Source organism: Macaca mulatta, chromosome 5 (assembly GCF_049350105.2).
Source record: "Macaca mulatta isolate MMU2019108-1 chromosome 5, T2T-MMU8v2.0, whole genome shotgun sequence".
Taxonomy (NCBI): Eukaryota; Metazoa; Chordata; class Mammalia; order Primates; family Cercopithecidae; genus Macaca; species Macaca mulatta.
Window position 1 is genome coordinate 140,935,084 of NC_133410.1, and position 25,634 is coordinate 140,960,717.

Below are 25,634 nucleotides of genomic sequence, written 5' to 3' on the forward strand. Positions count from 1 at the left end.
AACTTGATAATATAGCAACTTTTTCTTAATACATGCAATAATTATATAATTATTAAGATAGGTTAGAGAAAAGCTTCAGAAGATGAATAGAAGTTGGGAAATGGAAGTTAATAATTGAAAAATAAATATTTTTAAAACATCAAAAATGTATCTTGGGAATAAAAATATACAAGAATAAGAACATGTCATATTAGTAATAACCCTGGCTGTAGTTTACTATGAACAATATAGAAGATGAAAATTTCACAGGGCATAGTTATATGGCAAGATATATACAAAGATATATATGACCCAGCTGTTTTAAAAAGAATAGTCAGTGCAGAAGGCGTCAGTTTATGTGCTATATGTCTTGGAAGTCTAAAGAATCTCTTTTTTTTTTTTTTCGCTGTGGACATGTTGGTGACTGTTGAGAAAGATCCATGGAGAACTGAAAACACAGAAAGAAAACAGCTATTCCCTGGTATCAAAAAACTTCACACTTCTCTCAATAAACTATTACCAGAGTAATTCAAGATAAAGGTTAGTCTAACACATAGGTTCCTGGAAGATTGGATTTGATCATTTTTTTCTTTTTTTTTTTTAATTGTTCCTTGGTATAATTTTGAAGGTATGAAAAATCTGAAATAGGGAATCATATATGTCATTTCCCATCCATAAGGTAAAGTTCAAGATTATATAAATGCTTCGAGTAAACTATAGAGAAGCTTAGTTTCAAATCTAACGAATAAACCATATCCGAGTTATAAAAGTGGAATAGGTAAGGAAGAATTCAAAGATGGAGAATACAGGGCTTCACTGGGGAGCAAAATCATAAAGAGGTATGAGATTTTAGAGAGCCCTGTCTTATGTCAGAAAGGCAGTCTCCAAGAGAAAGACCATTAGTCATTAAAGCATGTTGGAGTAGCAACTTTAAGATGTCCATTGTTGCTTAAATTGTGTCAGTCGACCTCACATGATTAAATATGTGTATCATAGTTATCTTTATGATATTCTAGCCTATAGGTAAAAGGGACCAAAAATATTTTTATTAAAAGCAAAGAAAAATGCATAATTTATAGAAATAAGTCCTCAAATATTTTATAGTCATAGACAGCAATTATTTCTTGATCTATGAGGTCCTGAAAAGTTAAAAAAGAAACAGGAAACTGCTGACAAACAGAATTGAGATTAACAAAGACCACTGGAATACTGAGCAGTTGGGTCAGTAGAATGGAAGCTCAGTGAATCCGATGGGAAAAGTTCTCTGAAGAACTAACGAGTTGCAAATTCACTTAAGGAAAACCTAAATGTGCATATTAGATTTTTAAAAATTCCCTGAAGTGTTCGTCCTTAAGAGTGGTAGTCAATGTGACTTGAATGGAAAGAAAAAAATAAAAAAGGCAAGTCCCCAAATTTGAATTCTCAATAATGCAAAGCACACTTTTCAAAGCAAGAGATAAGTGGGCTGCTAAAGGTGAGGTTTCCCAGTATTTTTTAGTTCTTTTTTGGTTAGGTTTCTCCAAGTACTAATCACTTCATGCTCCATTTGTTAGAATTATTCTCTACCCCTATCATTTTAATTTATCATTTAACAATATAGGAAGAATCACTCTGCAAAAGGGGGAAAAAAAAAATAGGAACCCGTTTTCTTCTCCCAAAGACATAATATGAGCAGAAAAAATGTAAAGGAAGCACGGGTGACGACTGAAACTTTAAAGAGAGAGAAAAGAGATGAGATGCACCCAATTCTTCATGTGGGAAAAGCAGGAGTCTTCTGTCCCAAAGATGAGGAAGTACTGGTTTTAGGAATCATCACAAAGCCATTGAAAACTTTGTATTATAGAATTGTTAAAATAAAAGGGTCTATCTCTTTGGGACACTTGCAAGCCTTCTGAAAAACAACTGGGGTAATTGGCTCCCTAGTGTGTGGTTCACATAAGTATGCAGGGAAACAGTTACTGGCCATCAGGGTAGAACTGAATGAGGTATGGATGTCCTAGAAACCTAGAAAACCTACACTTCTCCACATCTATAATAAGTCTAAGTGGTCTATGTGTTTTTAAACAGATTTTTTTTTAAAAGCAAGCCTCTTAATATGTTAACATTTTCTCAATTTAGGGGGAGAGAAATCTCTTCTATTAGGTTAGGCAAACCAGGAGTGCTAGAAAGGGGGAAAATGCCATATAAAATTGATGATGACCAGTAATATCTTTAAAATATATTTATGCAGTTTTCAAATTTTAAAAAAAGGACCCAAATGCAACCTGTAAAAGCTTTTGACTATGAGAAATTTCAGATAGAAACTTAGTAAATCAACAGAAAGTAAATAATTAGCATGAAATCTTAGTTATGATATGAAGAATAGTTTAAGGCATGGGATTAATTGGGTAGTAGAGGAATGTGTTATAGGAATACAGGGGTATATTTAAATTATAAAGTATTAATATTTATAATCCAACCTAATGATACAAGGCCACAAATTAGAATAAAAATGAATACATAATTTTTGTGGAAAATTTTGCCTTTGAGTCATAAAATTCATATTTATATTATATGTTTTGATTCCAAATATGAAAAAGACAAATTGAACATTTATTTTGTGATAGCATTGCTCTTCCAGAAACCACCAGCAAGTACTAAGAAATCATATATTTCTGTGTTTTTGCATCCCTCTATGTTCTCATACCAGTAACTGAAAATCATGAGTTTTTTGATATAGGTCAATTGCAACAGGAAGAATAATAATTGGCTCTACCAGTTTGAGGCATCATCTGATATGGTGTCTACTGAGAGGTACAATTACCTAGATACTTACTGAAGATCACTGTTACATATATTTTGACTAAGTAGAATGTTTATGTGGAAACTGGTTGGAATCTGATTAGTCTATAATCTGTGGAATAAAGTGGATAAAAGCTAAAACAGAGAATCTTTATTGTCAAAGCGCCTAGCATTCAGGAAAGTTAAGAAGTTTTTATTAGCAATCAAACCCCCTTAAAGGATCTTATGTCTGAGGACAATTAGCCATTCATTCATTCTTTGTCCTAACAAACAAGCATCTAGGGTATTCTAAATGCAGGTGCTGTGCAAGTTTATGGCTATAAGAGGACGGCACCCCCATCCTCAGGGAATTCAGTCCATGGATGGTGATAAGAGAAACACAAGGGAACTAAAATAGACTCAAAATATAATGTGTTAAATTAAATACACTAACAATTCCAATCTTAACAGTTCTCATTTCACCTTTCACGCATAAATCTTTTGGTATTATATTTCAGTTTTTAAAGAATTAAAACATTAAAACCTGATGAATTTCCTACATAATGAAGTCATTTCCTTCCTTCTCCCAGCATAAATCACAATCACAGCACTCTCTTCTTAAAATGTACAGGACTTATCACATTTGAAATTATTGTACTTATTTTCCTTCTCACTTGATTTACAAACTAGATCGTATAACCAAGAATGAAAATGGAAACTCTTATTTATTAGTTCATTGCTTTATTTTTCTAGAAGACAACATATTCTAAACATTATAGGTTTAGTAAGTTTAATTTTCTTTTCTGATTATTATGTTTTTTCTACTGTCTGGAAGGAGTAGAATTTCAAAATATAGGGTCAATTATCCCAATATCAAAATGCTATTAATAATTATTTACTGCTTCTGAATAAAATAAAAAATATGAGTTTTATATTCTTTTTAAAGATCCATTAGTAATCATGATGTTACTAACTTTTTTAATTAAAAGAAATACGCCATCCATCAGAACAGTATCTGTTCAGACATACTTAAAGTAACAATACTCATTTTTCAAATAATTAGTTAAAGATGAATGTGTAATTCAAAAATCTAACATTTTGGTTATTTATAATAAAAAGTTTTATTTATTATAGTACCAAACTGTATTTAGTATAATTATGTTTGGTTTTCTAAGTGTGAGAGATATATGTATTTATAACACAAGTAAGAAGCAGTTCTTACTCAACTGAGTTATTTAAATTCTAAAGGCCAGAGGGATCTATTGTTTCTTATATATGTATATAATTTTTATTATATGCTACTGGAAGTTATGTACTCTTAAAATGAATTAATTAAACTCTAAAAGTCTAATTTAATCCTGAATAAAGTAGATATATGTTGCCAGGAAAAGGGGAATTAATCAAAATGCCTAATTTTAATTTATCAAAAATAATTTAACATGCATTGGAGATAATAAGAAAATGTTATAATCTCTGCATGCTGCCACTGATTCTTAAATATACCCTATTTTTATATAAATTAAAAGCTTTATGAATGAAGTGGGTTTTTTTACCCATCTTATTTAATGAAGAAAAGATATAGAAACACCTCAATCAACCTTCAGATTATTTCCATAAAGTGAGCTGTAGTATTAATAGACATAATTATTCCTGCTATAATAATTTTATTTTATTTAAAGCATAGAAGTTGTGTGCCTACTAGAAAAATCAAGAACATTCTCCACTGAGACAAGTAATATATATTTACAATGCAAATTTTTACATTAAAAGACTTAGATTTATGATAATGAGTCAATTACAAATTGTTTGAATATTAAAATCTCACTCAAAGCTAAGGATAAAATGTCTATTACCCTTTTACTCCCTCAATATTTATCACCTGTCGCTAGAAGAGAGAAAAATAATATGTAAAAACTTACTCTAGGGTTTTTATAGACTTATATTTATACCTATTTCTCAAAAAAATGTATTTTAAGAAAATTGTTTTTTATTAAAGTCTATCTTGAATAACGTATGTTGACTTTATGTGTTTGAATGTGTTTTCCTAATGAATATTTTCAAGGCCACTAAAATAATCAATTCTGCAAGAAAATTTTACTTTTATGCTTTGTTTAAAAAATGTCAACTGTAGCTAAACAATTTACCTTTCAAATTGATTTCCAAACAGCAAATATTTGAAGATTAATTTAAATATGATATTGAATCATATTTTTTGAAGTAATAGAACATATTAATTGTAAAAAAGATAGGATATATGCATAATTAAAGTGAAAAAATCTGTAATTTCATGACCATGATAAAATATTGGCAATATTTGGGTAAAAAATATTTTCCTATATCATTCTATGTTTAAATAAATAAGTGTTTTTTCTATGTAGTAATTTGATTTTGATACTTAGGTAATTTTGCAGTCTGCTTTACTTAATTCTAGCTCGTTTAGTTATCCATTCTTTTTTTCATTTTGTAAGGTTCAATTAGGTTGCAAGGGCTAGGCATAGCATTTACTGAGTGCTAATCGTATGCCAGTCACTCTTTATCCAGCGGCAGATACAACAGGAAATAAGAGAAAGAGTTTCTGCCCTTGCCAAGTTTATTTTATCATAAGGAAGACTGGCAATAAACACACAAAGAGATAATGAAAAAAACAAATAGTAAAAAGAATTATACAGTACACAGTATGAGATAAAGAGTATAATTTTCTATAGGATGGTGAGGAAAGACATTTCTGAAAAGGTGACTTTTAAGTAGAAATATAAATAAAATGTAGAAGCTATGGGGATATATCTGAGTTATCTAACTATCCGAGGAAAACATATTCTAAATGAAAATAAGAGAAAATACAAAGTTTCTGATGTTAGAATATGATTGCCATATTCTACGCAAAGTAAGAAGACCGGTGTGGTAGGAACATTAATAAGTTTAGAGAGGTGTCCAGAAACAAAACCTGCTGATCTTTGTATCCCTAAGTAAGTCTTTGAATCATACTGTAAATCTGATGGAAATCTAGAGATAAGATTTTGATATACCTTGAATGAAGCAAACCATGTGTCATTATCCTATCACATCATCATCTCTACCTGAAGACATCTACTCTGAATCTTCATCTCCTTGCTTTTTCTTAAAAATAGTTTCATCCAACAGAAACATAGTGAAAGTTAAATAAATAATTTTTGGGGTAGCCAGAAAGAGCAGGAATTATTTTTAAACATATTTTATTAGTCCAATATATACAAAATATTATCAATATTTTAAAATATTCTATATTTATTTTTTCAATTAGATATTTTTTAAGTTTAATTATCATGCATTTAACAAATCCTACCCTAACGATTTTTAAAACCACACACTGCATGTTAATTAAACAATCCAAAGGTTCAGTCCCATTTTATTTTACCTATATGATCTCTGTAATTATATGGTTCTGTCACTTAAAATATTGAGTTTGATTTTAGTTTTTAAATCTTAAAAATATCTTTCATAATAAATATGTATGAGATTTCTGATAATGTCTTTCAGAATGTGGCAATACATATGTATAACTATAATTGTGAGTTTAAAGCTGGTTTTCTACAGCATTATATATGTACATGTAAAAATTGTACAATTTTGTGATAATATAGTTCTCAAAATATTTATTTTAAAAGTGCATCTTAAGAGTAAATATAAACATTTAATGTTTGTATTTTTGCACTTGTCATTTTAACTCTTTTTACACTACATACCCACCTAACTGGTAATTTAATATCAGATAATGAGCCATTGATATTGAATGTATAGTTTATAGTTATAGCACATCTCAGTTCAGAATTGTCACATTTCATGTGCTCGAGTTTCATGTGGCTAGTGGCTACGATATTGGAGAGCTTGCCTTTATAGTCTTATTCAATATCGATGTATTTCTAAAAACATTACGTTTTTTAAATGTATGTTTTTGAGCTTTATAAAAGTGGCAATATATTTGATGCCTTTTAAAAATTTTAAAGGTTATAGTTTCTTTATGAAGCAGTGTAGTATTGACATCTTGCTGGAGTGAGAATATTTTATATTATTTAAATGATGAAAATCAACAAATGACAACTTGAGTGGTATTTGGTGAAATTTCATTGAAGTTTCACATGTAGTATGCAGATGTTCATTGGATTCTATGCCTCTTAATGTTCGCACACATTGTATATTCTTTCTTATAGATATCAGCTATCTCCTAGTAAAAACATAAAATATAAGAAGAAAGAACCAGAGAAGAAATTTTTTTTGTAGTGTTAATGGCAGAGACAATAGTCCCTACATACCTCCTGCTAGGACAGCTAGGACAGGAGTGTCATAATCAACTTTATTGTCCATCGCAGGTGAATCTGGGGGCACCATTGGTGGTATTTCAGATTCTGCAATAGCTGCATCAGTACCTTCAGAGGACAGGTTCTAAGGTAGAGTGAGGCTCTGATCCAGCTGTGTGTCAATGAAACCTGGTCACAGTGCCATCCTAGTGGCTTTTTAAGTTATTAAATGTCCTCCCAAGATTTTTCCCTACATATTCTAAAACAAGACTAAAAAATTATTTATATTGGTTAACTAAAGAAGATATGCAATTAATAACACAGAACTATTGAAAACTATAAGGGAAATATAATGTTGAATATAATCAAAGCATTATAAGCTAAAATTCATGGAAGAGTGATGGAACAAAATCAAGATAAGATAAAATGCAAAACTTAAAAGCACAAACATTATTGCATTAAATAAAGTAAAATAGTAAGTGGCACTTACCAATGAAGAGATATCCATGTCTTTTCTGGTTTTAAGCTGAGTTCTAACAAATATTTTAAAATACTGAAACCTAATATAATAAATATTTTTTCAAAAAAATGGAAAGGAGAAGAGTATTTAATTCTATAAGGCAAATAGAGCCTTCCTAGCAAAACTGGATGAAGTATAAGAAATGGGAAGGAGGTATTATTGTTAGATTTTATTTATTTTTAAAAATGTATACAAATGCAAATCTTCTGAATTATTTACCTAACTACTTTCAATGATAAATTTAAAAACAGTATGTCAGAATCAAGCAATTTGTATTCTACTAGGTAATTGTAGTTCAAAGATCATTAATACAATTAATGCAACATAATTCATTGCAATGCTGGACAAAAATATATATACATACAATCTTATACAATTTTGTATCTATAAACAAATCTATCATTATTAACTTATTTTATACACACACACACACACACACACACACACACACACACACACACACAGTATTCTCTTTTTCTTTTTCCTTCAATCACTCTCCCTACATCATCACCTTGATCTCTGTCATCAGCTCGCTACTTAACTATTTGTATCTAAGACTTTCTGACAGGTTCTGCTTTCAAGGGATACCAAACTTAAAGGGTTGTTATTAGGAGAGGTTGAAGTACGTAGACTCGAGGGGGAGAAGATCTCTCAATGGCTACATGGCAAGAAGGATACAATGCTGATGGCAAGTAGATTGGTGGTAATCTCTGTCATATTATAGCATTTCAATAACTAAGAATTTCACCTTTAGTGAAGTGGAACTAAGTACAAATGAAAAGGAGGGACCCGAGTTATATAGAAGTTTCAGCACATATTTCTTGAGGTGTGGTGCCTCCCCAAACTGGAAGCATCAGCCATGCTGAGAAATTTGTTCATAGGCCCTTTCTTAGATCTAGTTTAGACCTACTTAATGAAAAACTGAGGTTCAGGGACCACAAATCTGTATTTTAATTAGTTTTTTAGGAGACATTGATGCTCATTAATTTTTGAGAATCAATGCTCTAGTACTTAAATTATTTGGGAATCATAATGATCATAAAAATTGTATAGTTAATGGCACTCATTAAATGACTTTTAAGTCTTGAAGAAAGAGAATTATAGGCTCAGAGTAGCTATCTCTCACTCTGGGTGTGTTAGGAAAGCCAGTGTTATCTATGACTGGATTTATATGTCAAAGTCAATGCCCTGATTAGAAAAGAGTGTTCAGGGACCAGATGAGGATATTTAGATGGATGCACATGTAAACTTTTAACACTAGATTTCCCTAACACCCCTGGGCCAGCCTATGTCACCCTTTTTATTAGAAAGAGAACTCTTTGTCTGGAGACCATGCAACAAAAACAAAACAAAACAAAAACAAAACCTCATTTTATGGGGATACCTTGTAATGATTATCCTCCTCAATATACTCCTTCCCTTTCCTAATTGTTTTCACAGCATCAACAAAGGTGAGGTGACAGAATAGTCTAAGTTGCGTCAGACACTCATTGCTCTGGGAAGAAGTAATTTACTCATCATATTAATTACAGTAATTACATGTACAGCTGAACAATTCATGTAAAAATGGATCTTGAGGATACTGAACCCTCAAAGAGTAGAATACGAGACTGGATAGAGAAGATATTATTGAAATGTAAGTGTGACATGGGATTGAAGATCCTGGCAAGAACACCATTAAGAGTCACAATATTCTTGGAAGATGGTTCTTGGAAACCATGACATTTTAATACGCTAAAGAAATGAAATAAAACTTCCAAAATTGTCCTGTTGAGTATGAGGAAGACTTTATAATGCACAGGTATATGGTATGGTTAAAATGAAATTATTGGAGAAACTCAGAGAATCTACAAACCAAGGATGTTTTCCAGGTTAGCTAAAAGGATATTACCTTTATTATTACAAAAAGGAATATACTTGTAAGGTTGTACTACCATATTTGATTAGCTAAGTGGTTTTCTCAGAAGGACAACTTTAACATTAATAGCCATGTAACTGGGCTTTTCCATGTTAATGGGAAGGAGATGATCCTTGAATAACAAAGGTCAGATATTGACATTTAACTATCAAATGCAAGGGCAAAAATAATTCATTAAATGTACAATAAATACTAAGTGGCAGCCGAAGTCCCTATATTTACAGGGATCTATATTTACAGAAACCTATAGTGATAGCTAACAATCCACAGTGTTCCTAAGAGTGAGATAAGTAGCAAATGACCTAGTTACTACTAAACTCTTATAACAAGAAAACCAAATCAAGTAAAAATCCGTTGAGTAGAAGGCTCATGCCAAGTGTCAAATGGCAAATCATGATTTCACACCTTCTTTACATATCTGAGCACTTCTTAAATCCGGAGCCTATAGACATGAAGGCTGGATTTCCCTAAAATGACCTGAAACACCACTGCAAATATGGGAGCAAATATTTTCTCAATTTGTCCAAAGGGTTTGTGGTCATTTACATGGTAGTGGAGAGAGAAAACAAGTAAACCTTTTCAGCGTTGTCCAACAGAAGCTCTGAGATGAAACTGATACCTGAAAAAAGTAATGGGCTTCTTTGTAGGCAGGAGACATATGGAAACCAGGTGATAAATAGAGTCCTGGTTTACCTCTGAATTTTATTAAATAAAACACCCACAAGCTCATACTTTTTTCAATATATAATTAGAATAGGTACATCTAGTAATTTACTGATTACCACTGACCTTTAATTTAAGAGCCATTAATGAATCGAAGGGTGAAGCTGAGAAAGCTGAGGATAGAGGCTGAAAACCTCTATCCTCTTTACCTCTAAAGATGAGGATAAAAGAGTAGTGCTGCTCATCGTTTCCTCATTTATTTCAGATTTCTACTCCCATTCAAAGTTGTCAATTACTCCAGAAAATTTAACCAAATCATTGTCCCAATTATAGGCCAACTAAGCAGTAGTTACCATTACAACTTGTATAGTGTCTGCACTGGGGGAAAAATACAGTCTCTGAAATTTTTTTATGAGGTTATTGATCTAGAAAATGCATTAGTTGCAATCCCTATCACTGAAGAAAATAAAATTCAGCCCCTATGCACATACGAACAGCAGTTTGCATTAAATAATTTACACCAGAGTTATGTTAACTGTCTTGCTCTATTAAAACACAGTTGAAAGGACCTTGATCATCTTGACATTCCACACAATTCACAGCCATCCACTGTAATGCTTCACAATATCATTCTAATTATACCTAAAGAACAGGAAGTAACAAGTACACTAGATGCCCTAACAAGAAATATGCATAGCAGGAAATAATAGACCCTACAAAGGTTCAGCCTACCCATGCTGAAATGTGTAAGACTTCACATTAGAGATATTAATCAGAGATATTATTAGATAGATATTAATTAGAAGTGCTAAGAATTTCTCCTCAAGGTAAAGGAAAACTTTACTGAATGTTGCCTTTTCTATCACTGAGAATGCGGCAGAATTATGGTACTCCTCTTTAGTATTTGGAGACAACATGTACTATATCAGAAAGCTACCAAAATTAATTTTAAGTGTCAATTTGACTGAATCACAGGGTGCCCTGATATTTGGTTAAACAGTATTTCTGTGTATATATGTATATTCAGGGCTATCAAGTAGTTATTATAATGTACTTCATTTTACAGATGAAGAAATGGAAACTTATGATTTCAAACTAAGCGTAAACATTCTGGCTCCAGAATTGTACTCATAAATCATTACACTGTGCTACTTCTGTGTGTATACTTAATATTATCATATTTTGGTGTACAAGCAATATATATTTCTTATGCATGTGTATGTGCATGAGAACAATTCCATAAGAATATATACGCTAAATTGTTATAATGATTTCCTATCAAATGGGATTATTTCAATAATCATTCCTGGGAAGAGATTTTTTTTTTAGAATAAAATATACATTCTATTATATTTAATTTTAATAAAATACTCCAAAAAAAAAAGCTACAGTGAAAATTATAACACCAGCCTGGGAACCACAGTAATACGCAGTCTCTAAAAAATATTTTAAAAATTAGCCATGCATGGTGGCATGTGCCTGTAGTTACAGACACTCAGGAAGTTGAGATAGGAGGATGACTTGAACCCAGGAGTTTGAGGCTATAGTGAGCTATGATTGCACCACTGCTATTCAGCCTGCAATCTCTTATACATAAATGAATACATACACCCACACACAAATATAAAATAATTTTTCAAATCAGCAAATGTAAAAGTGTAATCAATAATTCAAGAGAAAACAATTATGTAAGAAAGGTTACATAACAAACACAGAGCATTAAGTGAATTAGTTATAAATAATATTTAACTACTAATAATGGCATACATAGTGAAAAGTGATATTATAAAAATAAATCTATAAGTATATTGGATCTATGGGTGAGAAGAGTGTGTGTTTATGTGTATGCAAGAAGGGAGATAGAAACTTGTAAGAGGTTTAAATATTCATGTTTCATCATTGGTAGTGAGGAAAAAATCTTACATGGAAATATCAAAAAGTAGAAAAATAATCTCATTAAACTGTGAAAAAATCTATAGTCTTAAAATCCAAAAGTTTGTTGGTAGCTACAATCTGTATGATTAAGGTTATTAAGGATGTGTAATAGTACTAGCAGTTGTTCTATTTGCCTATAGAATATACATAAGACATGGATTTCTTCTCACAAGGGGATATATGGCTATACCTACTACTGAGTGGTTCATTTTCAATATCTGATATCAAACATAAGCCCAGATATGACATCATTTCTTAGGTGGATCAGCCAGATATTCATAACAAGTTGATTACATTAGATCAATTCCATCATGGAAAGGGATAGCAATTTTCATCATAGTAATGGCCACTTACTTTGAATATTAAAATGTCTTTCCTATTCATAAATCCTCCAACAAAACCATCATATTTAATGTCTTATTCTTCATCGTCATGTGGAAAACTTTCCATAGCATTACTTCCCATTAAAGAATTCATTTTATAGCAAAGTATGGAAACGACCTCATGCTTATGAACATTTCTTGTTTTACCATATTTCCTTCACACTGAAACAACTGCCCTGATTAAACAACTGAAGGGCCTTTAACAACTGAAGATGCCCTTAAGCCATCAGCTAGAAACACCTTGTGTGGCTGAAGTACATCCTCCTAACAGGATATATGTAGATATTCTCTAAATCATAGACCAATATACAGTCATGTGTTTTCTTTTTCATTCTTTTTTTTTTTTTTTTTTTTTTTTTTTGAGACACAGTATTGTTCTGTTGCCCAGGCTGGAGTGCAATGACTCGATCTTGGCTTACTGCAACCTCCGCCTCCCAGATTCAAGCGATTCTCCTGCCTCAGTCTCCTGAATAGCTGGAACTACAGGCACACCCCACCACGCCCAGCTAATTTTTGTACTTTTAGCAGAGATGGGGTTTCACCATGTTTGTCAGGCTGGTCTCGAACTCCCGACCTCAAATGATTCATCAACCTCGGCCTCCCAGAGTGCTGGGATTACAGGCGTGAGCTACCGTGCCCGGCCCAGTCATGAGTTTTCCATATTTAGAATTCCTAAGTCTGGAATTAAGGGGTGGAGTTATAGGTATATCAGATAAGTCTTTCTGTTATTATTACTCAGGATAATTTACTAGTGGAATGTTGTTTTCAGTCACCCCAATTTTGGGCCTGGTTGGTCTAGAGACCTGGTTCTCAATGTGTCACCAGGAGACATAGCATCTGTTCCATTAAAATGACAGTTAGAACTATTGTCTGTCTACATCAGCTGCTTATGTCAGTGAACTAACAGACAAACAATGGGGTTACTGTACTGATTAGGGCTATTTATCTTAATAATTAAGGTAAAATTGGATTGCTGTTACATAATGAAGATAAGGAACAGGATATCTGTAATGCATGGACTCTCCTAGGCAACCTTTCAGTTTTGCCATGTACTTTGATAAAATTCAATGTAAAACTAAAGAAAAATACAATATGGGTAGGAGAGCTTAGGACCTGATCATTTAAAAAAAAATAATAATAAGTAATTACACAAGACAGTAAATTACCACTTTTCTAAATTCTTGCTGAGAAAATAAAGGGACTATGGAAGGGGTTGTGGAAGTTATAAATATACTAGCTATGCCCATGTAACCCATGGCCAAAACAGACTTTAATAAAGTATTTATTTCTTATCTTGGTATAAATATGTGTTTATATGTCAACCAATTATTTTCTCCTTCACCATTCCAATATAATCTAATATAACATAACAGTGCTCTAACTTATATTTCAGTATTTAAGTTACAGAATATCAAATAATGTTTATGACCCAGTCAGAAGAATAATGGCCATCATTCAAAGACAAATGGATAGGTTGATGCATAAGATAGAGGTGATATATAACATATATTTTAGAGAAAGTCTTAATATATTTTAAGTTATATGAAAGTTGTGTTATGTTAAGTGAAAGCCTGGTTTTGCTTCTGACTTTTTAAAAAAGGTAAACACATTCAAAAGAAGTATACATGGATACTAAGTTGGCAAAGGATACATTTTGGTGATTTTCTAGTGTCAACATAGAAATGCGGAAGTAAGTTTCTTAGAGTTTCCTTTCTGCCAGATTACAGGCTGAATTTCCTTTCTGCATGATTACAGGTTAGTTTGCATATGTAAGATAGAGGTAACATGTTATATACATTTTAGAAACAGAGTTATTATATTTTAAGTTGCATGAAAGATAGTTACATTATGTTAAGTGAAAGCATGGTTTTGCTTCTGACTTATTAAAATTAACAATCTTAAATGGGTGAGCCTAATGAAACTTCAAAATGTGTGAAACAGACACCGACAGAGTAAAGGGAACAATAATCAGATCTCCTTTTTCAAGTGTCTGTGGAACATTAATCAAGATAGATCAAATACTGAACCATAAAATAATTCTCAATAAATACAAAATGATAAAAAAAAAAGTTGAATAAATTTAGAAGAATATACATAGACTAAGTTGACAAAGGATACATTTTGGTGATTTTGTAGTGTCAACTTAGCAATGTGGAAAGAAGTTTCTCAGAATGTTCTTTCTGCAAAATTGCAGGCTGAATTTCCTTTCTGTATGATTACAGGCTAGGGTTGGGGGCAAGTGGTATGTAAGTGCTATTTTGAAAGGTGGAACTGAAGCAGCAGTCATTTTACTCTCAGAGTTTGTGTACACCATCAGGTGCACTTGCAGATGACTCAGGGCACTGATATGCTGGCATGTCTTGTTGGTTTGGGGCAACAGTCAGACCTACAGCTCTTCTAGCTCCCTTAGATTTTCTCATTAAGCTTCTTCAAGTTCACATTCAGGTAAATGTGTAACTCTATGGTGAAAGGTGCCAGTTTCTTCTGGAGGTAACATGCACTAATGATGTTGGAGTTGTTGAATGTTAAATGTAGATTTTATTTTGTCCTATATGTTTCAGTTTGTTCTTGTGGGATCCAATTTGTCCTCAGAGGTTTCAGTTTGTAGACACTCTCTTTTGATTCATGCCTGTCTTTGCTTCCCAACTGCTGCCCCTGGGGACCTAGCATTTTTACTCACCACCAGAGTCAGAAAATAATTATGTATACATTGCTTAGCCGACTCCACAATTCAGTCAGATCTAAATCTAAAGAATCTGTCAGGGTGCTACCACCCAGATCCAAATCATCACTTCTTACTTGAATTGTTGTAGTCTCCTAACTTTTGTCCCTGCTTCTATTGTTTTCTCTTTTAATGTTTATTAATAAAATAATGTATGTGATGCAGTTAAAATGAAAATCAGAATATATCACTTCTCTATTAAAAGTGTTGCAAGAGAATCTCATTTTACTAATGTATGTTTCCTTTAACAATATTTAAGTTTCTTTGAGATAAAATTTAAAAAATATATATATTATCTTATTATTTGCCCCATAACGTATTCTCTCTGTTCACTTTGGATGCATTAATTTTCTTACAGTTTATCATGCACGTTCCCAATTGTACCATACCATCTTTGCTCAAACGTTATCTTTTCAGTGAGGACTACTCAGACCACTTAATATCACAACCTGTCTTTATCTTGTTCAATGATCAATACATAAAATCAATTTTCTCCATATTTTTATTAACCTTTAATATTGTTACAGCTTAAGTATCCCTTATTCAAAGTGCTTGGAACCAGAGGATTTTGGCCTATTTGCACAACATAATGAGATATCTCCGTCTTGAAACCCAAGTCTAAACATGAAATTTATGTTTTTCATAAACCTTTTACACATAGGCTGATGGTAATTTTATGCAACATTTTAAATAAATTTGTTCATGAAACAAAGTTTTAACTGTATATTGACTACAACTTGCCACATGAGATTTGGTATGGAACCTTCCACCAATAATGTCATGTTTGCATTCTAAAAGTTCTGAATTTTGGAGCACTTTAGATTTCAGATTTTTAGATTTGAAATCCTCAATCTGTATAATGTAACAAATGTCAGTAATTTCATAAATATTTAATATTGTTTCTTCATTTATATCTTTATTGTATGTCATCTATGTAAAGAAACATCTTTTAGTGGGGAATATAACTGATTAAACTGAGAAAAAGTCTCAGTGAATTGTTACATTATTTATTTTGGGCTCTGTATTAATTCCTAGGGCTTCCATAACAAAGGATCACAAACTGGGTATCTTAAAGTAAAATTTTTTTGTCTAACAGTTGTGGATGCTAGACGTCCAAAATTGTGGTTTTAGAAGAATGATGTTCCCTCTGAAAACTGAAGGGCAACGGTTTTTTCACTCTTCCTAGCTTCTGTTGATTTTCTGGTAATATTTACTGTTTCTTGGGTTATAGATGCATCCTTCAAATCCTTGACATGACATTCTCCCTGTGTTCTCTCACATTGTCTTCTTTCTGTGGATGTCTGTTTCTATGTTTAAATTTCCCCCTTTTATAAAGACACAAGTTATATTGGACTAAGGCACATCTTAATGACCTTATTTTAACTTGAATGCCTCGATAAAGAACTATTTCCGAATAAGGTCACAATCTTAAATACTGGGGAGTTACATATTTAACATATTATCTTGGGGTACACAATGCAACTCATAATAGTGTCCATGTTAACTGATCATGTTTACCACCAAAAGTATATACAAAATGTGTTCTTAAAAAGAGGGAGTAAGAAAGAAAAAATGTGTTCTACTTTAGAAGAAATAACACCTACTGGAATGCATCAACCAGATCCTTCTTCAAGCCATATTGCTTCAGCTACTGAGTGTTACCTGCAGGTAGCTAGCACTTTGCTCTCAGCCTTCTTGCAGAATTGCTTTAGGTAAAGGGAGTTGTCTCATCTAAGATCACACTCCCTTGCAAGAACAGCTCAAAACTAGTGACTAATTTTGATACAAGGGTTTAAATGTCCAATCCTTTTGTTAAAACTCAGAATAAGTCAAATTTACAGAACTTCCTATGGGGCTATGTGAGACCTTCACTGAAACTGCATTGTAGCCCAAGTTCTCTATTGGCCTAATACAGCTTTATAACCTCCCCTTCAGTAAGCAAAGATCCCAAGAGCACTTCTTATATTTTCTACATGTTGCTAATCTCCATCTTAGGTGCTACTTCAAAGGGATTTTTAGAATCTACTTACTGAGGAATTCAACATATGGCATCTATTATCAGCATTGGTGTGAGAAAGCAGACACTAACATAAGTTTTTGGATCAACTGCTATTTAGCTGGAAATGAAGTCACAATCACTAGTACAAGGTAAAGCAAAGGAAGCTCCTGGCAATAGGTAATGGTGCAATTTTAACATTTTCTCTGGTGGTACACTGGAGTGGTATGCCAGTAGAAGGAAATTAACTAGTAGGTACAAAATATAAAGTCTTTTTTTTTTTTTTTTTTTTTTTTTTTAGAATAAGAGATAATTAGTAACTATGAGGAATTTGTAATTGAGCTGATGCTCCTAATCATAATTTACACTTTAATAAGTAAAAGAATGAGACTGATTAATTAACAAGTAACTCCTTACATAAAAGTCAGAGGCCTTCTTGTTTAGTATAAAAAAAGACTCAAATTCTGAGGCCAGAAGGAAGAAAAAGCTGAGGACTTGTAAGTTATTAGAGTAGCAGAGTTTCAAAGAAAGTTACTCTATCAAATTATGTAGATCAGCTATCTCAATATCAAGTCCCTAGCTGGGCAAGAATGGATTTGTGATACACGGATGGAGATAATTGGGCTGATGTGCCCCGTAATCATGCATTTCCAGGTTTTCCTCAACTCTCTGAGCCTGCAGTAGGGTCTCATGTCTCTCCATTACGAGCTGGTACCTCTCAATTTCTGTCAACCCATAGTTATCAGAAGCCAAGAAACAAAATCAACATAATGAGGGACAAGGTTGAAGTGAGGGACAGGCCAAAAGAGCAGATGAAAATGTTTAATGGATTATGTCTTCCCTAAGGGCAAAATAGATGGACAGTCACCCAAGGTATTAGTCCATTTATATAATCAAATATAGACAATCAGAAGATTGAAGGCACTAGCTTTAAAAAATGTCATAATTCCTTGCTATTTTCCAAGTTTGTTAGAATTCATACTTAGAACACACTGAATAAAGAAGAGTCTAGGTCTCCAGGAGGAAAAACTGCAATACCATGTCTTCTGTACATGGCAATGATTATTCTTCAAAAAGACCTAAAGTATGTATTCAGTTAAATGTATGAGAGAGGAAAGGGTCATGTATACTGAGGACTATTAGACACAAATTTCAAGTTGACACTGATATGCAGGACACCGGAATCTCATGGTGAGTCCCTATTGTAGTGGGATATATGGGATATACAGATACATGAACTGATATGGTTTGGTTCTGTGACCTCACCCAAATCTCATGTTGAACTATAATTCTCAGTGTTGGGAGAGGGACCTGGTTGGAGGTGATTGGATCATGGGGGTAGATTTCCCTCTCCCACTGCTGTTCTCATGATGGTGAGTGAGTTCTCACAATATCTGATGATTTGAAAGTGTGTGGCACTTCCTCATTCATTCTCTCTCTCTCTAGTCACCATATGAAGAAGGCCCTTGCTTCCCCTTCACCTTCTGTCATGATTGTAAGTTGCTTGAGACCTTCCAGTCATCCTTCCTACTAAACCTGTGGAACTGAGTCAATTAAACTTCTTTTCTTTATAAGTTACTCAGTCTCGGGAAGTTCTTTATAGCAGTGTGAAAACAGAATAATATAGAAAATTGGTACCAGAAAAGTGAGGTACTACTACAAAGATATCTGAAAATGTGGAAGCAACTTTGAAACTGAGTAACAGGCAGAGGTTGGAATAGTTTGGAAGGCTCACAAGATGACAGGAAACTGAGGGAAATTTTGGAACTTCCTAGAATTTGTTGAAGGATTTTGACCAAAATGCCGACAGTGATATGGCCAATGAAGTCAAGCTGAAGTGGTCTCAGATGGAGATGAGGAATGTATTGGGAGATGGAGCAAAGGCGACTCCAGGTATGTGTTAGTAAAGAGACTAGCAGCAATGTGTCCTTGCTCTAGGAAGCTGTGGAATTTTGAACTTGAGAGAGATGATTTAGGGTATCTGACAGAAGAAATTTCTAAGCAGTAAAGCATTCAAGATTTGACCTGACTGTTTCTAACAGCATATATGCATGAACAAAGAGATGGTCTGAAGCTGGAACTTATTTTAATAGGGAAGCAGAACATAAATTCTTGGAAAATTTGCAGCCAGACCATGCAGTAGAAAATAAACCCATTTTCTGGGGAGAAACTCAAGGCTGAAGATATTTGCATAAGTAAAGAAGAGCAGAATGGTAATATACAAGACAATGGGGAAAATGCCTCCAGGGTATTTCAAAGACCTTTGTGGCAGCCCCTCCCATTATAGGCCTGGAGGCTTATGAGGAAAAAAAAATGGTTTCGTGGGCCAGGCCCTGGGCCCCACTGCTCTGTGAAGCCTTGGGACATGGTGCTCTGCATCCCAGCTGCTCCAGCTCAAGTCATGGCTAAAAGAGGCTCAAGTGAAGCTCAAGCTATTGTTTTAGTGGGTGCAAGCCATAAGCCTTGGTGATTTCCAAGTGGTGTTGGGCCTGCTTATGCACAGAAGGCAACAGTTTGGGAGCCTACACCTGGATTTCAGAGGATGTATGGAAACATCTGGATGCCCAGGCAGAAGCCTACTGCAGGGGTAGAGTCCTCATGAAGAACTTCTACTAGGGCAGTGTGGAGGGAAAATGTGGAATTGGATACCCCACACAGAGTCCCCATGGGGAACTGCCTACTGGGGCTGTGAGAAGAGCACTACCATCCTCCAGACCCTGGAATGGTAGATTATCTGGCAGCTTGCACCGTGCACCTGGAAAAACCACAGACATTCAATGCCAGCCCTTGAAAGCAGCTATGAATGTTGTATCTCACAGAGCCACAAGGGAAGGGCTGCCCAAGGCCTTCAGAGCCCATCTAGTCTCAAACGGGTAATTTTTTAGGCACATTATGTAATTGGAAGAATCCTCTAATTGTTCTTTGCCTTTGAGAATAAGAACTATCATTGTGAAGCCTAAGTGTAAAACTCTAAAACTGCCACCTCCTATGAGGAATATATTTTCATGTTTCTGCATTGGCAGGACCTTATGATAAAATAAATTTGAAACGTTATAGAGAATGCGCAAGTTCCCCCAGAATTATTTGCTCTTCACATCTAAGGGTGTTATACCTATGGCCATGTTCTTATATTTTAAACCTAATTAAATCTTTAATCATTTATTTATACTCCCAAAGGGCTTTACAAATTAGTGACTTTCTCTTTCTCTTCCAAAACAGAATTTGTTTACACTTTCAAAATAAGTTTTTTCTTCCTAGCTCAAGAGCAGTGTGGCAGGAGATGGGGAACTATAAAGGAGTTCCTGTATAAGCTCTGATGCATATCATTTCAAGGTCTCTCTCCTACAAATGTGCAGGTTATATCCATCTTCATTATATCACCCCAGATTAATCACAGGGAATCAGTGCTGTTGTTTCTATAATAATAAGCCTGACCTGTAATTCAAAACCTCATGCTTTTAGAACAAAATAAATACATGTAGATGTTAAAAATGTACCAGTCCTTAGCCTACAAAGTAAATAAAAAACAATATTGAGTCTCGGGGGAAATGGTAAAAATTAGTACAACTCTTAAAGACCTAAAGGATCTATGGTTCCATCATATCTCCATTTAATTTACCCATCTGGTTAAAAAAACAAACAAACAAACAAACAAAAAAAAACACAGATGGAACTTGAATGATGACAGTGGATCAGTGGATAACTGCAAACTCAACCAGGTAATAGCCCCAACTGCAGCTGCTCTGCCAGATGTAATATATTTGCTAGAGAAAATTATCACGGCCTCTGGTACATGGTATGCAGTCATTTCTCTGGCAAATTGGTTCTTTTCCATTTTTATCAGAAAAGCAGATCTGAAACAGTTTGTATTTACTTGGAACAGACCTCAGTATTCATTTGCAATCTTGCCCAGAGCTATGTTGTTTCTTCCACCTTCTATCTTAACATCATCCAAAAAGACCTGGCCCAGCTGGACATCCTACAAATATTATATTTTTTCACTGATGAATGAGAATCTAAATCATAATACCAGTTTAGCCACGGATATTGGCATAGCTGCTTTTTGAGTTTGACATGAATCTAGATGATCATATGAAGGGAGATAATAAGACATGATGCATACTAGTCACTGTTCGCAGCTCAGCTGCAATACTAAGGGAAGCAATTTGTCCCACTAGCTTTCCTATCTTATGTTTCCCTTAGGAAAATAAATGTGCCCAAATTCTAGAGGAGCTACTCTAAAAACTTATGTGAATACATAGTTCGGTGTAGCAAAAAGGGTAAACGGTAGTGGATTGTGTGATACAGAACCCAGACTCCCATTCAAGAATAAGATACTTTCGGTCAAAAGCAGTGGCTCATGCCTGTAATCCCAGCACTTTGGGAGGCCGAGGCAGGCACATCACAAGGTCAGGAGTTCAAGACCAGCCTGGCTAATATGGTGAAACCCCATTTCGACTAAAAATACAAAAATCAGCCAGGTGTGGTGATGTGCACCTGTAGTCCCAGCTACTTGGGAGGCTGAGGCAGGAGAATCACTTGAACCTTGAACCTGAGAGGCAGAGGTTGCAGTGAGCCGAGATTGAGCCATTGCACTCCAACCTGGGCAACAGAGTGAGACTCTGTCTCAAAACAAAAACAAAAACAAAGCAACAAGACACTTTCAACTTCCTTCAGTTTCCTGGAGCACTTCTAACAGACTACATTGGATTGTTAGCCTTTGGATTTGCATTACCTAATGAAAATAGCTTTGCTTAAGATTTCCTTAACTTCACGGAGGCAGCCCACAACCAATGGCTGCTTTAGCTAGGGGCAAAAAGGCTCAGCTCCTTTACCCCAATTCAAGACTACTCTGAATAAGCCATCTCATTTTTAAAACCACCTTTGCAAAATTATGACAGTAAGAGAAATCTAACATAGGTGACTCCGTGCTGCTTCTAATGGCAAAATCTCCCTGTTAATTCCTGTGAATATGCAACGCTAACTTCAGGAGAAATTTAGGTTATAATTGAACATTCAAGCAAGGATAAGAATAGCCTTTCCCAAAATTACCCGCTATTTGTCTGGGAAAAAAATCACTTTTATAAAACAAATGAAAGGCCACAAAATTAGGATTATGGGAGGGGTCTAAACTCTGCTAAATTGAAGCCACAGGTAAACAATCACCAGGCATTGTAGGAAGAGGTCCTAAGATTTGTAACCTTCCCAGTTGATCCTACAGATAACATCACTATTGTAAAAACCTAAAATTGGAGTTTGAGGTATTTTTAAATCCTGCGTTCTGATAAGGGCAATTGTCACCACCTGAACTGGTAATCCATTCCAAGAAACTGGTTCAACTGGTCTTGTGATCCTATCCAGAACCAACTCAGCACAAGAAGACAGCTTTGACCCCCTTTAATTTCATCGCCAACCAATCAGCATACTCATTCTCTAGCCCCATGCCCACCAAATCATCCTTTGAAAACTGTAGTCTCTGAAATTTCAAAGAGACTAATTTGAATAATAAATTATCATCTTCTACTTGGCTAGCCCTGTGATACTTGAACTTTTTCTCTACTGTAATACCACTGTATCAGTAAATTAATTTTATATGTGCACTGGGCAAGAAGAACCCATTGGGCAATTACAGGTTTAGCAGTCTCATTGAAACTGACTGAGGTTTTTGTTGAGACTGTGTCGCACCTAACTTTTCCCATTGCCTAATCCTGCTTTCTCCTTATTTTGAGAACCCCCACATAAACTGTGATCAGAGCAGCTAGCAACTGTGCCATAACAGGAAATGAAGGGAAGCTGGAGATGGGTGTTTCCAGTCTGCCATTCGTGGGATAATTTTTTACTGGCATATGGTCTAACCCCTAGTTGTCCAACCCATAACAAAAAAGGGTTTTTCTTATTTGAAAATCTTATAGATAAGATCCTCATGTGAAGAGAATCACTCACAGTTTCCCTTGTGGCTCTTGCCTGACCTGTGTCCAGTTTATGCCTGCATAACCATTGCTGTGATGCTGGGAGCTCAACTTTGTGTTCTTTCCAAGTCCCAGGGAAAACCTAGCCTGGAGCAATCCCAAGTTCTTCAGACGGAAGGCACAAATTCAATACACCACCACAATAGAAAACAAGTACTAAGATTATTACAGATCCTGAGCTAAAAGGGCATAAAGGCCTGGGAAGGCAATCTTTTGTCTTCAGGTCTCACTAGGCAGGAATAAAAAGCCAGGCAGAGAGAGAAATGTGAATGACAACTGGGAGTATTCATAAGGGAATAGAATAAGAGTCATTTTAAGTTCATGGACTATAAGGTCCAGCCCTACAGGGTCTGTAGGTTTTTTCTCCTCATATGCGGAGATGAGAGATTGTAGAAATAAAGACACAGGACAAAGAGATAGAAAAAAATGGCTGGATCCTGGGGACCGTTACCACCTAGATGTGGAGACTGGTAGTGGCCCCGAATACCTGACTGTGCTGTTATTTATTGGATACAAGGCAAAAGAGGCAGGGTAAGGAGTTTGAGTCATCTGCAATGATTGATAAGGTCATGTGAGTCACGTGTCCACCAAACAGGTGGCCCTTCCCTGTTTGGCAGCTGAGGCAGAGAGACAGAGAGGACGGTTTACGCCATTATTTCTTCTGTGCATTTCAAAGACTTTTAGTACTTTCACTAATTCTGCTACTGCTATCTAGAAGGCAGAGCCAGGTGTACAGGGTGGAACATTAAAGTGAAACAGGAGTGTGACTGCTAAAGCACAGCATCACAGGGAGACATTTAGGCTTCCAGATGGCTGTGGTTGGGCCTGACTGATGTCAGGCCTTCCACAAGAAGTGATGGAGCAGAGTCTTCTCTAACTCCCCTGGGGAAAGGGAGACTCCCTTTCCTGGGTCTGCTAAGTAACGGGTGCATTCCCTAGGCACTGACACTACTGCTAGACCAAGGTCCGCTAGGTAACCGCCGCCTTCCCAGACCCTGCCATTACCGCTAGACCAGGGAGCCCTCTAGTGGTCGTGTCTAGGAGTAACAGAGGGCTCACGCACGTCTTCTGGTCACTTCTCACCATGTCCCTTCAGCGCCTATCTCTGTATGGCCTGGTTTTTCCTAAGTTATAGTTGTAGAACAAAGATTATTATAATATTGGAATAAAGAGTAATGCTACAAACTAATGATTAATGATATTCATATATAATGTATTTCTAGTATAACTATTCTTATTCTATATATTTTCTTTATTATACTGGAACAGCTTGTGCCCTGGGTCTCTTGCCTTGGCACCTGGGTGGCTTGCCACCCACAATGGACAAATACCTGAATGATCTGTTTAGAGGAAGCAGAAGCAGACGGGAAAGTGGGAAGCCCAGTCAGGGTGGTGGAAGAGATGCCTTTAAGTTCCTACCTCTGGCTTGAGCCATTTGGGTGTGGTGTAGAATTGGAGATTGTGTCAAGGATGACTGAGCTCTGCTTCTGGTATGAGAAAGTTAAACTTACATTCAAAATGGATCCCAAGTCAACATAAAATTGTAAGAATTTACTACATTTCATTTCGCTTCCACAGATTTTCACAGAACATTAGGGAATTTTCACAGAATATTAGGGAATATTCCAAGAATATTCCCTAATAGACTTCCACATGCTGTTTTCCATCTCACAGTTTGTTACCTGAATAACCCAGCATGTATTAATAGGTGAGGCTAGTTAATGGAGGCAATAGACACTCTTACTTCTGAGATAACTGTCTAATTGAAAACCTTAGCACAATAAGATGATATCATGTATGTTTTCATAATTAACATTATTAGCAGATGCTGAGAATGATAGCATGATTTTTAATATATTTCTCTTCATGCCACATTTAGCTGAACATGAATTTTAACATACTCTTGCTTGAAACATTCTGATGATATGTAATATCAGCCAAGTGTGCATGTACTATAATTCCATGTAACCTGTCAACAAAACCAGCAATGTGTCAAGCTGAAGATATTTAACAATAAAATTCAGTCAAATTATTCATTGTTTTGTGAGAAACATAATTTTTTTACTAAATGTTATTAGAGTTTTATGGTCTTTAAAGACAAAAATAACAATAAATATTCTGTTGAAGTTGTCTGATAGATCTTGATTTAAAATTTATGTTTCTTAAAATTAATCACTGTTGTCATAAAATTATTTATCAGTTGAAGAAAGAAAGAGCCTGGCATTTTCTCCTTGAGGCATTTTCTCTATGTAAAGACAATTGTAAATAAATACTTTTTCAGCTGATATTTAAAACAACATATAGTGTCAAATGTATATCAAAAAATTACAAGTAATTTTCATAAATTTAATCTTATAAATAATACAAACATATTTTGTATGCCTGAAAAATGTGATTCTTACAGTGCAATGAACTAGACCATTAATGATTTCAATTAAAAATAACATAGTCTGTCCTGAAAACCTTTGCATTAATATAGTACCAACAAAGCATTTTTATCAAAGTCAAAATTATA